This window comes from Cupressus sempervirens, chromosome 9 (assembly GCF_028749045.1).
Source record: "Cupressus sempervirens isolate cs-2001-9-10 chromosome 9, ASM2874904v1, whole genome shotgun sequence".
Lineage (NCBI taxonomy): Eukaryota > Viridiplantae > Streptophyta > Pinopsida > Cupressales > Cupressaceae > Cupressus > Cupressus sempervirens.
Window position 1 is genome coordinate 325,694,792 of NC_143126.1, and position 13,214 is coordinate 325,708,005.

The 13,214-nt window shown below is 33.4% G+C and overlaps 1 pseudogene; it reads right to left on the reverse strand.

Moving 5' to 3' along the window:
- Positions 1 to 8,081: 8,081 nt before the first annotated feature.
- Positions 8,082 to 13,214, reverse strand: part of LOC149538679 (carotenoid 9,10(9',10')-cleavage dioxygenase 1-like) — a 43,923-nt pseudogene continuing 38,790 nt past the window's right edge.

Consider the following 13,214-nt stretch of genomic DNA (forward strand, 5'->3'; position numbering starts at 1 on the left):
GGTCTAGATGTACTATTAAAATTTTTCACAGCTTAGTAAACCCATAAAAAATTTATCATCATACATGCATCCATAAGATTATGTAATCACTTAAAACTTGTAGGTTACTGTCAAATCAGTTTGTAGAAATGTAAACATGAAACATAATAGATTCAATAAGACACTTGACACAATGATTTATGTGGAAACCCAATTCGAGAAAAACCACCAGTAAGATGCTACTCTTTCTCACTCTTCTAAAGTGATTTCCTATGAAAGACCAACCCTATTAAAAGTTACAATACACACTATTAAATGTGACCTAGTTAAAAGATTTCAATCACCCTGTTAGGAGTGAGCCTTGTTAGAGGACTATAGACCATTCACTTGGAATGTCACCTGGTTAAAGGATTTACAAATGACTGTTAGGTCAACCTTAATCCAAAGGATTTACCCTAGATTGATATAATTATTAGAGAGTAATACTAAGGCTTGATCTGATAACAATGTACAACTCCATTTGCATATTATAGATCTTTGTTTTAGTCCTCCATTCTACTTGGCTTTCACACACTTCAACTTTGATAGCTTGTTCACCCTTCAAGCATCCATATCCTTAAGCCTTCTTGCTTAACTTGTCAATACAAAATCTTCATTTAGGTTACTAAATGAAGCAATACCCTAGACTCCTTGTCTTCCTTAGGTTCTTGCACATGACAACTTTTGCTTTTGATCAACCATCTCTATAAATAGAAAATTAAGATATTTTGTTGTTTCATCCTCATCATCCAATTTGGGGTTAGGTTAGATTAGGTAGGATTCAATGAATCTACACCTTATTTCATTTCATTTCCTTCTAGAAACTTCTCCTTCAATCCTCTTTGAATTCACCTCAAAATAGTTTACCATGAATTCTATTGCACCAGCTCATCAATTTTATCTTCCATATGGTTCACACAATCCAAAAAACCAAACTTGTCAACTCAAATCAAATGAACTCATGATCTTTCTAATAATGTTGACACTCCTCATTAACTAGCTTCTAATGCTTGACACATACTACATTGCTTGACATCCACTATGAAATCACTAGGCATGAACTAAAGTTTACTAGTGCTAAACATCAACTAAACTTTACTTGGCATTAATTTTTTCTCAACTTACACTAAAATAGAATTTTGCTTGGCTACAATTGATTTTCTACTCGGCCTGCACTAACTTTTCTTAGCACCTACTATCTACTCAGTCAAGCTTGGTAGACAAACTTTGTTTAACTTGTTCTTCTAAACTTGCTTAGTGTAACCAACCTTTGCAACCTTAAGTAAATTATCAATGCACTATGATATCATAGTCTTAGGTGATTCTTGTACTCCTTTTGCATATCATAACTCAACCTTTCCTCTAGGTGCTATTGTTACATCATTTGATCAAATCCTCTTCATCAACCAAATAAGTGATAGTACTTAAATCATATAAGCAATTGTCTTACTAGCAAATAGTAGGTTTGACACAATGACAAAAAAATGATTGAAATGCATTTATCATACTTGTATCAATCTATTTTCAATAGGAAAGGTGGGGGGAGGTGTTGTGGCTCCACAACACATGCCCCATCATCAACTTCTAAAATGGCCTCCCATACTTTTTCACTATGTGACCCAACAACTTGTTAGAATATATAGTCCCCTGATATAACTTGCGAGGGGGTGGGGGGTGGGGGGGAATCATTTATCCAACTAATATCACAAATAAAAACTTTAAAAAATCTTAACCATATGAGTAATATAAACTAAAACCACAACAAGATACTCAACCACAACAACACCAGATATATTAACTAGAAAAACCTTTAATTAGAGGGAAAATGCTAATGGGGATTGTACCCACAAGACAATGTACTACTAAAAATATTTCTTGTTAGAGGATAGACCCTGTTAAGAGTTTATTATAATATTTAATACATATGAGCCCCTGTTAAGAGACTTTGAATCCCTATTAGGATATTCCAACCCTGTTAGGAGTTGTGGAAGACAGATGGACCCACTGCCCAAACAACTCCAAGGGAAAGACCAATGAATCCAATATCCAAATGATCTCTATATTATTCCTTGTAGAATAGTAGAATCAAGTTGAACTTCCTTCCTCTATCTCTGTACTATCAACCAACATTTTACTCCTTTAGATCTTGTAACTAGATCATGAACTACACATCCAATAATCCATTGGATTGCTTACACACATTTAGTAAGCACTCTACTCATTTTCACACACTTGCACTTCTTGCTACAATCAAAATACTTGAAGACACACTCTACAATTAAAAAAAAATCTTTCCTTTATACCACATCTTCATAGTAATTCCTTGAGTTAGCCTTGAGGCTTTTCCAATTAATTAAAATAAGATAATTAATTAATTACAATTATAATAGCATTGTTGGCTAAAAATCTATATAAAACTTCACACATGTGAGACTAAGGTTTACACACTCATTAACATCATCATATAACTATCCTCCATCATTTCTTGATTGTGCATCTCTTCATTACATCTCGGATGAAAGTAGCCAACAAACATTAGGAAAAACTTTCCTAATACTCTATCTCTAAGTTTCTCTCTATAAATTAGGTACAACTTTTGTTCATCTTTGACTCAAGCTTTGTGCACTTAACCATGTCATCAGGACACTATGCTATATATGTCCATAACTATGCATGACCAAAAAATCAAACCATTGTTTGTACCATCAAGATCTCTATTTTATACTCTATGAATCTTTACAAAATAATGCTATGTTGACATTAATAAAAAACATAGTCATGAATGCAACATATAAATACTCTCCAATGCTCAAGATACTCCCACAATGTAGTATCATCAACATTCATGCTAAAGCAACTTGACCTTAAGAATAAGGCCTCTCACAAGAGGTCTCAAAAGTTAGGATACCAAAAAAATAGTAGTGATAATTTTAGTCACCTTGTTTTCTAGTTTTTTCTACCAAGCTCCTTTTTTGCATAGTTATGGACTTATGTATATGTGCATGTGTCCAATATGCATAAGTCCCACAATCCTTTAACTCCTATGCAACTTTTTATGGTGTACACTTACACACCTGTGTAGGTGCACAATTCCACATACATCATCAAACGTCCAAACACTTATAAATAGGAGGGGGCGGGGGTGTCCTCACATCCACTCATTTTCATCTATGAGGTCCATAGTTGAGGACTATGCAAGTCTTCAAGTGCACAAGTTCTCAAACAATTCACACTTTATTACACATTTTTACTTGTGCATGTGCACACTTACACAAGTTCACAAGTGCACATCGCCCCTACACACTACACAAATTTTAAAGCCAACACAACTCAAAGATTTCATAGTTACATAATTTTTTAAATGTGCATCTTTGCAAGTGCAAAACCTATACAACCTCTGATTCACCCCTTTTTACTTCTAGATTATGTTTGTTGCACACATTGCACACATGTGAATGCGTAAATTTATACAATATGATCAACTCCCCTCTTTTGGACCTTTTTACTTTAAAAAAAAGTTTTGTCTCTTCAGTCCTCAGTGTTTTAGGTCCTTTTGAGTTGTCCACCCACTTGGATCCTAATAGAGGTACTAACAATATTCTTTGATGTAGGTAACCATGGATTCCACCTCATCCTCATAATAAAATTGAAGATCTCCCTAAAACCTGTAACCTTCAAATTCAAGGGAGTGCCAAAGAAATAAAGATTTATAGATCTCCGCTAAAAAATTTGGGATACTGAACTAGAATAGATTGACCAAAATGAGTTCGTGATGCTCCTTAGAAAACTCCATAAGAGATTAGAGATCATCTTGACACTAATTCAAAATGGATTGGTTAATGCTACATTACACTTTATCTTGGTACAATCTTCAAAATTAATCATGACTCTAGCACACCATTATGTTCTCGATGAAAAGGTTGTAAAGTGTGTTACTAGAGAAGTTGTCCTGAACATAAGGGCAAAAAATATAGAAAGGGTCTTTCATCACATATGAGTATTATGGGATTTCTTATGAAAGTATAGATAGGTGGTACAAGGAACACCAAGAAAAAGTGAATGTTATAGTACAAGAGAAGTATTTAATCACTCAAACCTTGCATAACAAGGCCATAAAAGTCAATATGACTAGGGGATATATGATTGTAGACATTGGTTACTACATAGTGCTATTAAGTAGAGTAATGGGTCTTCCTACAACTAGACCTATGAAAACATGGATGGTGAATTTCATTTAAAAGATTAGAAAAAAGGCCAACATGATTGATTGTGGCACTATGATTAGTGATTCATAGGACATATAATTAATTTTGATCAAAATGAACCCTTGCTTGTACATGACCTCATATATAGCATACTTGCTTTCCATAAGAGTCACATACCTAGGGCTTACCATAAGGGGAATAATAGAGGATGCCAATGAATGGCCACATATTATGTACCCTAAGTTGGTGCAAAAGGAGATGTAGAACAATAACCCAGACTACAAGATCATAAATGACACCTTTATTTTCCCATTAATCCAATTCATAGAAGGGAATTATATGAAGATGCTAATAGTTGAAGCTATGAAAAAGGTGACCAAATTTGGTGGACATTTCATACAATTTCACACCTTCACATACATCAAGTGGCTAGCATGTTATTGCATCCTAAGAAACTACCACACTATCCTTAAAATAAACTAATCTTACTAGAGATATCCTAATAAATAATTAGTTTGGCTTATGCCAAGATACACACATAACATAACAAGAGATGAGTAAGGCTCATTTGTATTGGGCCTTATGAGGTCAAAGAAAAAAGTGATATTGTGTCTTATGAGGTGGAATGGGGTACATATCCCCTAGAGGAGTACCTAGTGGGATATCTATACTCTAATTACATAGGGATGTTTAAGCATGTCTCAAAGAGGGAGTTTATACCTGATGCATCCACTAGAGACCACTAGTTCAATTGTGAGGATGATTATGAAGTCTAGAATAGAGACTATTATTGAATGGATTTGACACTTGTAGAGAAGGTTTTAGGGTAGCACATATCCAATAAATTGTGAAATAAGGATACTTATCACATCTTAGATCCTATGTATAATAAAGATAAAGTGCTTGATCATTTGATAATAAATGCCAAGGTGGACAAGGAAGAAAATAATGATATCCAAAATTGAGCCTACCATGTTGACAAGATGACCAAGGATTGGGTGCATAGGCCTTTCCCGTTGGACCCATTGCCTAATGTACCTTTACTGAAATCACCCTCATGGCCAAAGAAAGCCAAAGAGGCCAAGGTCACCACTCCAAGCTGGAAAGATAATTCTCTAGTAAGGCCTCAAATGATATATCAACATAATCAAGAGGTAGTTTTCTTATACATGGAAGAGAAGACCAAAAAAAAAGAATAAAAGGGAGCTTGTAGTAGTATAGAAAGAAGAATAGCTAGAGGAGCCTCAAGTTCAATCTAAAGCCTCTAGATAAGTTCCAAGAAAAAGAGGACTAAGACCTTGGTAATAGGAAATATCAGATATTGAAGAAGAAAAATAACATTCCTTCATCCTCTATCCATGAGACTATACCAAAAGATCCTAAAGAAGGGGAAGAGGATCCAACATACTACATACTTTTTAACATAAGGAAATTCTCAATAAGGCAATATGAAGAGTATGAAAGGAGGGAAATCAAGATATAAACCTAATCCAACTACACAAGAACAACTTATCCAAATTAAAGAGTCTATTGATAAAGAGAAGGAAGCTTGGACATAAAAAAAAACTAGGGATGAATTGGATGAGTTTGAATTCTTTAGTTTTGACTTTATTCCCATAGGAAAATAATTAGAGTAAGGAGAGATAATGAATACACCACATGGAGAGCCAAAAAGTGATGAATCAAACATCATTTTTTTGTTCCTATAGGTACACTAGTACATTAGAAGTCAAATTTTGACCTAATTTTTTGACTAACTCCTCAAGGGACTTGTTCAATGCCTTTTTTTTGGTTTTTATGCTTGAGTTGGTCAAAATTTTGACCAACTTAGGGTTTCCCAAGTTGGATTCATCAAAATTTTGACCAATTCAGGTTCAAATAACAAAATCAAAAACTTTGTTTATTGCTTGTTTTCATCTTTTCATTTCTATGCACTATTGGAGCTATTGGCACTGAGCATCTGGTGTGTGGTAAGCATTCCATATCATTCACCTAAGCTTCCAGTACTAACAATGGTAAGCAATATTTATCATTCATTCATGGGTGGGCTAGGGACTTATGACTATGGGAGCTAAATACTCATCTCTCATGCTATAGCAAGGTTTAACAATGATTGTACATTTTTATATGTTGGTTTATTATACATACAACAATGCATTTTAAAACCATTCCACCTGCAACTACTCATCCCCCCACAAAAGAAAACTATTAGATACAGGGATAATAGGAGTTTTTTGATAGCATAAGCTCTAGCACATTCTTCCTCCTCCAATATTTCTTTTCTTCTTTCCCTAATCCAAAAATATTTGGGGAATTTAGGATTCTATTTGAAAAAAATCATTCTTCTCTTGGAAATTATTTTAGTTCCAAGATTGAGCACTTTCGACTTCCTCTATATGTCTCAACTATAAGTTCATCATTCAAGAGGTATGAAATGCTATTGTATTCTTAAAATTTGTTTACCTTTAGCAATCAAAAAAAAAATCATTAGTTTGCTAGAAAATAATTAAGGATTACAAATACTATAGTATCTATGGGATAGTAGGAGACAAATAAGTGGATTTTCTATACACCTCTACCATAAGAATGATCTATGCATTGATATGATTGTGTAATTGCTAGTCAAATATGGTAATGCACAAAAAAATTAGATATTTATGTAAACACTAGCAAAGATGGCCTTTTCCTTAACAAACACTATTATTTAAATAGATTGAATATAAATTTATAGTCAACCATGTGATCACACATTGCAAAAATCATTCAGTAGTACATTTGGGCTCATTTTTTGACCATTATTAGTTTAATTTTTCACCTAGGTTTGTCAAAATTTGGACCGACCAATTGGTCAAAATTTTTCTCGTCAAAATTTTGACCATCCTACTGGTTGGCCAAAATTTTGACCAATACATTGGTTGAAAACTTTCAAAATTGTTGGTACAATTTTTGCCAAGCATTGGTCAAAATTTTGACCAATGCTTGGTAGAAAACTACCAAGCATTGGTCAAAATTTTGACCAACGCTTGGTCAAATTTTTATTGAGGCTCACACTTGTTGAGGTCCACTTTAGCAATGGCTCTTCCTATGAAATTTCTATCTAAAACCTTTCTAATGAGATAATGTGTTATGAGGTCTTCATCAGTGGGATGTAATGTGAATTTAAGAGGCAGTTGTGCATCACCCATATCATGACTTTAACTAAAGTTATGATATGGGTGATGCACAACTACCTCTTGGATTCACGTTACATCCCATTAATGAAGATCTCATAACACATTATCTCATTAGAAAGGTTTTAGATAGCAATTTCATAGGAAGGGCCATTGCTGAAGTGGACCTCAAAAGGTGTGAGCTTTAGGAAGGGTTCAATTCCCTCCTTTATTGTTCATTGTGTGTATAATCCCACACACCCATTTAATCTCAAATGATGATATGTACTGAATGTTGAGTGTCTATGCTGAGTGCTCCAAAATGATCCATTTTAATGACTGCATCTATACACAATGTCTTTCTAGTTTCTTTCTACTCGCACGCCCATTTCATTTTATATGATCATTTGAAAATTGTGTCACTCTAAGCTCTCAAGTGCTTCCTCTTGATTGATCATCTCATAACTGCTGATTTCTCTAACATAATCAATTTTTTCCTGACATGTCACCTACTAATATAGTGATTAATAGTAAATAATATGATATATCTTAATCCTAGTTTCACTATTGGCTATGGTATTGTTATTATTCTGAGCCATTTTTTTAAAAACTATATCTCTCAAAATAGTGGCATGTAATAGACAACCTATTCATCATGTATTTGAGAGACAATAGCCTTCACATAAATATAAGTTTCTTCTTATCATCTCTAGAGAAAAATATAAGACAACTCGAGACTCAAAAAAATTGAGTGTAATCTAGAACCATACCCAGTGTTCTCATCATGAAAAAAACATATCAAGTAACCATCATCCTCCTCCAAAGCTAACCTAGAATCCTTGGGAATAAATATTGCCTCAGAACCAAATCCTCTAGGTAAAAAGTCAAAAACCCCTAGCACATTGCCTCAACTTCAATTTGAAACTTTCTCGCCTTAGGTTCTACTTGAAGATCAAACTTTATGAGTCCCTTGATCTTAGCTACTAAATCTAGTGTAGTACCATACACATAATGCTATTTTTTGCATGCATTTTCAATCATAAAGTAGAATTATATATTTCCCAATCAACCTTATATACAAGGTAGTAAGATCGACAAAAAATAGAGACAAAATCAGAGATGTAGTGTTCTGTAAAGAGGGTATGTATCAATATAATCACTCAGAATTGTCTGACCTGCCAATATAATTTTTATTAATCCTTGGAAAATCTATTGTAGACTTTGATAGTTTCTTTTATGAATCCCTCCTACTCTTTAAATTGAAATGCATCTCATATTTAATCACCAAAGTAAAACAGATAATACCTGATGACTCATCCTTTATTCATGCATGGGTTAGTAACTAAAGCAAAAAAGAACTAGTTAAGTTGAATGGTTCACATACAATTCATTCTGGAAATTTTTTATTTTTTCTTTGATGGGTCCACCAATGAGTTCCAAATCCAAGTCAACCAATCGACAAGTGTAAAGGACAACTTCATCACCCTCCTTGCACACATTGGCTAATACTTAGTAGATAGTACCCAACATAAAAGATATATAAGACTCCTAAGAGATATCTCAGCTTATTTTCAGAGTGATTGACCAGTCTATGTAGGATAATCATAAAACTGACAATAGTAATACAAAATTATCCACTACTAGTTTTAAAAGAGAAAAATGTACGTTTATTAAATATAACATTAAAAAATGTGAGGAAAAATGAGTCTTGAAGGAAACTTAAGGAAAAATGGTCTATAAGTTATAAAGACAATACTAAAATATTATGCTTGTATCTTAACATTACCATTATGAAAGATGTAGCAGTTTGGTAGCTCAAACCATCTCATCTGAAGATCATTTTTGGCATATTGAGGCAGTCTACCAAAATGTGCTTTCATTGTAGTATCATAAGAAATAATGAATTTTCCATCCTTCACCATATCTTGAGATAGCAGTAGGTAAAATTCATCAATTTGATTTATTCTAGAGAGATGTACAAACAACCTCTATCCTGTATTTTCTTTATGAAGAACAAAAAGGATCTAAAGTTCTAAGGCTTTAAATACATTGTTCATACTGTTGAATTATTTGAGTTCAGATAGTTTCCAATAACTTCTCTATACTCTTCAAACAAAAAGGTAATGATATAACACTCCTCTAAAATAAAAATACCTTTGGGGCAAAAATAGAGAGGAAGATCGATGAAAATTGCATAGCTATCAATTATTGCAAAGTCATGCATCATGACAGGCTTTGAAAGCGTTATGGGAACTGGATCAAGCGTTATTCCCTCCTTCGTGACAACTCGATAAGTAGCATAGGGAGGAGTGTTTTGGTAGCCAAATGTAAAAATTTCTCCTACACATAATGGAAAAAATGACCAGGCACATAAATCTATATTTTAAAGCAGTTTATAGCTTTCTCAAACATCCTTTACGAGTAATTACATTAACTATAAAATTCAAACATGTTCTACTATTGTGATTGGATCAAACTTTGGTTGTGCATTATAGTTATTTGATTCTTCTTTTATGTTCTAAAATAGCCTATAGCTTACTTGAACATTCTTAACTGCATTAAGTTTTAACTATCAAAACAAAACTTGTTCTACTACCTGTATTTGGATCAATCTTTGGGTGCGCAGTGAATGAATGAGTTAATTTCTCATCATAATCCATCAATCCAAGAGTCTACAAATCTCCATCTTCAAAGACTCAAAGAGCATCTGTAAAGGAGAAAATAAGAAATAAGTTCAATATAGGATTACTTTTCCTTTCCTGAAGCACTAAATAGTTTCTTAGCTATTGTATCCTATTGCAAAATGAGAAAAAGAAAAAAAATCAACACGGTAGCAAATATGCTAACAGAGAAGCTATTGATGAAGAATTCCATTCATGTTAGCAGTTTCTTGGTACTTTACTGTTAAAGTTTTAGGTCAAATAGGAACCTATGCATAGGTTTAATGTGAATGTGTTCGAGTTCAAAGTCCTTTGATTTAATCTATCTTGTACATCACTCTAGTGATTAAGTGAAATATTTTATTTAGCCAAATAAGTCTTACCTATAATTTTTCACTAGTCAATTGGCATAATCTTCAATCTGATCCTTATAAGTGATAAAGATGCTTTTAAGTATAGCTAGTTTTCTAGAATATTTGATTTTTGATTAAATTAGTATAAAGATAGGATCAAAATAAAAATATTGTCACATAATGCTGTAAATTTTTGTGTAGCTATGAATGACATCAGTTGTGGAGATTAAGGAATTAAAAATAGATTTCAAGTTGTATCCATATATGCTTTCAAATTTTGTTGATTTTGCCATTGTGTGTTTTATGTGTTGTTATATGGTAATAAGACATAGCACTAGGTATTAAAATATTATTCAATCACTTTTATTATATTCAAAGGATCACCAGATCAAATAGGTTCTATTCCCTAGCTTAACCAATGAGAAAGACTGTAATGGTAGAGGGAAGAAAGAGAAAGTATTAGAAGGCTTATCTGCCTTTGAAAGTACAAGTAGCTTCCCATGATGATATATAAGTGTTGTGTTGGCTGCATAATATGAAAAACTCAGATTAGTCGAGTAAAGAAATATATAGAAGAGCCATGATTGCAGATGCCAAAATATCAACTCTTACCAACATAACAAATTTCTCTCACAACAAGAAATATATAACTAATGACACATTTATAAAATATTAAAAGAAAGAATATCACCATGCATTAAGCAAATGCCACCCACAACATGGTTCCTCAGTTAAAGAACTTACCTATTCCACCTCCATATGACATGTCCAAGACACCAAATTTTGTACGTAACATATGTATCTAGACCATTAAAAGTCTAGGTCTAGATATTCCTTTAAGATCTCCAACTCGTAGATTAAATGTAGACTAATCATTATAAATAATTTCTTCAAACAAAATCTTTCTAATTTGACAATATTCTGTTCACCTTGACTTTGGTTAGAGAAGGTAGAAGTTAGATGGGGGTTAGGAATGAAGGGTACAGAAACTTTTTCTAGTAGTAGCATGCACTTTGATGGAATGTAGTAGCCATGGAAGCCTCAAAGGTTATCACTAAATGATAGCTGATGGAATTTCTCAAGTGATAATTCTCTCTCATGAGCGTTGAAGGTAGGCATGTCTAGAATGTCTTAAAATGAAGTGCACCATAGTTCAGAAGGTGGGATACATGTTTTTCTGCCTCCTACCATAGGCTCTAACAAAATACCATTAAGTGGGTAGAAAAAAGAGGTCACTCTCATAGGGACAAACCAATAAAAAAGTGCATAAAGTTGCAGACACTACCCAATGAGAGACAATATTCAAAGAAGTACATATTATAAATGACATGCATTGATGGAAGCAGATCAAGAGTATTGTGAACCATCTCAAGTGCTTGAAGATTGGTTTCTCCCACATGGCCTCATACAATCTTCTTTCTATTTCTCCCCCTACATTATTTCATATAGCTTTTGAGCTGAAGAGTTCAATGGTGGTATAGCTAATATAGTAGTAAGATGCTATCATCCCCAGGTTCAAAGGAGAAAGATACATATCATCTTCTATGGAAACACATTTTCTTGATTCTAAATCACTCAAAGTACTCTCTATAAGCTCAAAAAGGTGGTTTGACAAATGCCTATGGTTGTCACCTTGAAGATTATAGTAATTTTGATTCTATGTGAGTCTTTGATAGAAGAATGCCCAAGTAAGATATATCCAAGTCTGAGAAAAGGATATATCCAAGTCTCCATTTTTGTAAAAGGAAATCAATATAGTGTTCATTAAAGCTTGTAGGCTTAGCATTTGTGAGATTTGTACTTAGATTCATCCACTATTCAATAAAGTGACTTTTCTTGGTGTGGCTAGATATTTCCCACAAGGAGGGTTTTCCAAGGGCATCTCTAGTGTTCATTTTCTTTTAGATATCTATTGTTCATTTTATGCTATTCTAGTTATAAACTTAACAAATAGGACCTAAAAAAGAAATGCATGGAAATTCATATTCTAATCCACAACCCACAAAGTTCCTAGTGACGTACATCTATGGTCAAGTTGTTTGAAGATCTGTGCAAGCATAAATTAGCAGTCAGTTTGTGGAGAGTTAAGTACCTTACATTAGGTAGTTCCTTTACATTGTTGGGGGTTGAGGACATTCTTAAGGATTTGAGACTAATTTTGGGAGTAGCCTAGTCACCTAAGAGAGTTCTAGTCTATGTCAAGGAGCTATTTAGTAAGTTGAACACTACATGAATCACCATTTGAGATTTTTCCTAAGTCTTCAAAATTGTCACATGAGTAATTGGATTTTATTTCTGAGATTGCAATAACTGACAGTACATTTAAAGTAGCAATTAGTTTTGGGTCCAGGAAAACCTGTTATATACTTGTGAATTGAAGTTCTTACCATGCTTTTGCAAAGAATTTAGGTTTCTTCTTTACACACTTATAATGCATTTTTTAATACGAGATATATGAAAATTTGGCTTGTGGTTTGTGGTATAAAACTTTGCCAGAAGGCCATTAAATCCTAAGTGGGACTGCAATTTGAATTTACAATTGGCTAGTTTGTGGCATAGCAATATGGTGACGTTTGATGCTATTATTTGTGACAGAAAAAATAGGAGTGGTGAGAACATAGATATGGTAGTTAGCAAGTTGTAAAATTCTGGCTAGACAAATATCTATAGAAAAAGAGAGTGACAGATGCACATATATGTGCAATAATATACATATGTGTGTGCACACACACATGTATATACATGTATGGTACATACTGCATACATATGCATAGATGGGAGAGTAACCTATACACATAAACAAGACTACTTTCTAGATGGATAAATAAC